A 4,409-nucleotide genomic window follows, 5' to 3' on the forward strand; every position below is an offset into this window, starting at 1 on the left:
TCAACACGACTGGTCGTTAGGGAAATGAAGAATATCTTTCAGTGCCACGTGCGCTGTATAAAGACACCTATGCGCTACCCCGATGTTTTTTTATTGCTGCAAGAAAAACGCACAACAGGCCCACGAACTTTGGAATTGTAATTAAAACGGAGGCTTTTCATAGCTGTCGTTATCGAATCTCGGCGTCTAAGAAACGACCTTGAACCTTGGCGCTCGAAAGTAATAAAGAAATGTTACACCACATAGGTAGGGTAGATGAGGCAGTGCATTCAGACAGGGCTAAACAGAGTGAAATACTCCTCCGGTCTGGCAGTCGCTTTGGGTGGGCCCCATCCTATTGTTCCTTTCGGCGTATTGTTAAGGTGTTAATGGACGTATCGCATGTAGGGCTGACTGCTAAATGTCTCAAAACGTTTAGGACGTTCGGCCTAGTTGCGTCACTTCATAAGGTGCGTGCACCCCACTAAGAAGCAGAAACAGACGGCAATTGGCTGGGAGTCAATGGATTACGTGACGCAAAAGCGGTGAATACATGAAAGCAAAGTTATATAAAGGCACGGTATATCGAAGGAAAGGAAGCAACGAAATAAATGAAAAGCCGACATTAACATTGTTAATGCCGGCTTTCAATGAACGTAGAGCGTCCGTACGAGCAAGGCTTTGAAGTGTTATTTTATGAAGAATTCATAAAAGCTCTCTGACTTTGAAAAGTCAGTGTGGTGCAGGGCCACAGTTGTTTCCTAGGTGTTTCGTGCCGCCATACGAATGTGTTCCCTTATAAGTTCACGTTTTCTTTTGCATATATTGCGCTATACCGCCTAGTACATGTCGCAGGTTGTAATACTGGCCGCGGCATGCTCTCGGACGACGGTGGATGGAATAACGTACGTAAAATATATAGGATGGGTAAAATTATTTGGAAACTCTGCAATATGCTAATACGATGTCACTCAAAGCTCAGTGTGCAGGTCTTCCATATGCTGCACATAAAAGAAAAAGTGGTAATTTGGCCTTGTCGTCACAGTATGTCCGCAGGGTGTTACTGCGCCGCCAGGAAACGGTATGAGCCCGCGGCCTCTTCTTTCATTGCCACAGCCTGTATCGCCATCCGACTTGCACATTGCAACCCCACGAATTAAATTACAGTTCCTAGCTCTTAGCAACAATATCGTGGGAGCATGTGGATGCCCGAAGGGGTCACCTATATCTACAGTTTCGTTTTTTAAAGGCGAAAGCCTTGTATGCCTCATGAGTAGGGTCGAATGGCGAAAAGCCGGCGTGAGGTACAAAAAAGCACACGCGCGCCTCTTGCCTCCAGGCGCTAGAGCTCCGTCTTAGCGGCGTCCGCGTATACAATTTAAAAAAGTATAAAAGAAAGCGGCGTTCGCGTCACTCTTACCTCGCCCTGTCGCAGCAGACATGGAAAGCTTTCGCGGAACGGCGCCGGCGAAGAGTACAAAAGACCGGCGTTTGCATGAGTCGGCTTTACTGACGCCTGGGAGCGAAAGCCATACAAAAGCAAAGTGGAATGCATTTTTCAATATGTTGCCGCCTGTGCGGTAAGGTGCCAACTAGACGTGGTCACAATCTTAACATAAGGCCATTCTTCGCACGTACTAATATGTTCAAAATACAGTTTTTTTTCGAAAATTATTGTCTACTGGAACGATCTACCAGGTTCGGTTCGTGAAGTAAATATGTCAGATTTTTTGTAGGCACTTGAACGACATTGTTGTCCTATTTTTTCTCATTTATGTACCCGTTTGTGCTTAGGAGGTGGCGATATTTGTTCTGATGAAGAACTTGTTGTGATGTTACTGTTATTCTTTCCTATTGTATGTACCCAGCTCCTGCAATAGCCCTGCATTGGGCTGCAGTATTTGAAAATAAATAAATAAAATATGTTTATTTTTGGAAGAGCGAAACTTGACGAGGTGATCACCGGGTTTATCCCGGTGTCCCAAACCAAGTTTGCCTCTAATACTTGGCGTTACTTAATTACCGATTTTTGCTTTGAGGTCACCCGAGATATACAGTGCAGAGAGAGAGATACAACTTTTATTGAAAGGGCAATTGTCAGATGAGTTTATCTCCCATTCCTTAGATGGCAGCTAGGAGTCCTCTTACCCTATAGCGGCTTCTTCGGCTTGCCTGACGACCTGTAGTTGGTCCTCGATGTCTGAGCTAAGCAGCGTGGTCTCCCACTGCTCCGCATTCATGTATGTCTTGTTTGGCCCCTTCACGGTGCTGGGACAAGCGCAGATAATGTGTTTGAGGTCCGCCCGCCGATTGCAGTGTTTACATCTGTCTGAGTAGAGGTCTGGGTAACAATGACTTTAAGCGATTGAGTTTGGGAAGGTGTTTGTTTGCATCCTTTTTCTATGTGTGTGTTTCTGCCACAACATCTAGCAGCTGGCTATGAGTCACTTTAACTTTTTCTTCATTAGCTTCTGAAGTTAAAGCATGTACTTGAATTGAGGCGTAGTCTCTAGGAAGACCTTTTATCCTTAGTTGAATGATATTATTAGTGACTGGATTATAGTGTATAGTACTTAAATGTTCACTGTACAGCTTACTATAAATGTTAAGAAGGGGAAAATCGACAACCACCCCGTTTGTAGCACGAAGCCACAAGGAAATCTGTACGGATTTCACAGAAAGAAAGCTTCTTAGTTGCCGAAAAATCCGTATCAATTTCCTTCTGGCTTCGTGCTACAAACAGGTGGTTGTCAATTTCCCCTTTATCCCTTCCGCCACCTTTCGGAATTCCGCAGAACTGATTTGCTACTATCAATATTATCCCATTCCTTTTCGTTGTGACGATGTCTGAGTAAAGAAAATAACGAATTCAAAATTAAAGTGCCACATACGTGTCTATGACAGTTCGCCAATCTCTAGAACCGAAACATTATTTCATACCATCACACTCTACTATTTTTAGCTTTCCTTAATACATACTTCTAACATTCCTGATTTTTGCGGGAACTTCCTTTTATTTCTGGCAGCCTCAGTGCCTGATATTTCCTTAGGCTTTAACCCAGATACGTCATTACGCACAGTTCACTCCTCGATGCTTCTCCGAGCACTTCCCCAAGTAGCAGATGAGTTATCTTCAGACGCGGGAGCCTCATCCTCCAGTAACACAGCCTTCTTCGTAGCAGTTTTTTTTTTTTTGGGGGGGGGGGGGGGGGGGCAATAGAGAAATGGAGCAGTTTACCACTGCTTTCTCTGTCGTGGTGTCACAGCCTGCGAGTGTCCGAGCACCAATTCGACCAATGTTACCCGTACTGGTGTGGCACCAGCACTGACTGCACCACAGCGTGCAGACAGGTTATACCATTGTGCGTGGCCTTATCTATAGGGTGTGCCCAACGAGGGCGGTTTTATCTGGAGGTTTGGTACTAAATGGCACTGCAAGGGCGCCACTCGAGCCCTTCCGTGGCGTTAACCATAGAGATGCTAGCGAAAGCAGTTTTACGCACGAATAGCTGTAAGCCCCTGTAGATGCTTTAACCAAACACCTACATCAACTTGGTCCTTCTTGGAAGTTACAACTACCATCACGAATTTCACGCTCCAATGCAACGTTATTATGTCTCTTCTTGATGGGGGTTGCGTTCACGAAGGCATACTTATTTCGCATCGGAAGGACTGGCACATCTACATGCGACTATTGCGGTACTGAAGAGACCATTGAAGGCGTGCGCTTGTTATGAAACCCAGCGATACCCGCTCTGGATGGTACTAAGCCGACTGCAGTCGAGATCATTTTCGGCAGACAAGTTTCGGCAGGCTAGCATTTTACGCTGGACATGATTAAGTTGACAGGCATCTGAGACCGCCTGTAGACTTGATGTTCTCCTCCGAGATTCTCCATATCTCTCTCTTCCATTCTCTCTTTTCGCTCATTTTTTTCCTTGAGAAGGGTTTTTGATAAGTTTCTCGTAATGTGCCGTCTGAAAATTGATATTCAGAGAAAGAGACGTGAGCACAACTCGTTCAAATATATTTTCTTTATTGTCAACAGTATCATAAACGCTTTTGTCACGCAGTACATGTTGAACGTCGTAAAATTTCAGATCAGCAACACTCCGAAACATGCAACAGGACGTAACAGAAACTATGAAATGCGCTACCTACACCATTCTGTAACAAGTACTAAGTGCTTAAGGTGCATAGGTATTTATGCAATCAAGTCAGAGTGGTAACACGGGCAACCACGAACAACAGATGGTGACACAGCCGATCAGCAGCGTTTCTTTTTTTCCTTTTTGCAGATGTGCTTTGTGAAAGATTTTAACCGTGCATTAACTTCTCGTTGTCAAATATATGTGCTGTCACGCGTTATTTTGAAGTGTCAAGATCAGCGTTTTCTGTGTCGTTAAACACTGTACCTTCGTATGCAATTG

The sequence above is a fragment of the Rhipicephalus sanguineus genome, chromosome 1, assembly GCF_013339695.2.
Source record: "Rhipicephalus sanguineus isolate Rsan-2018 chromosome 1, BIME_Rsan_1.4, whole genome shotgun sequence".
Taxonomy (NCBI): domain Eukaryota; kingdom Metazoa; phylum Arthropoda; class Arachnida; order Ixodida; family Ixodidae; genus Rhipicephalus; species Rhipicephalus sanguineus.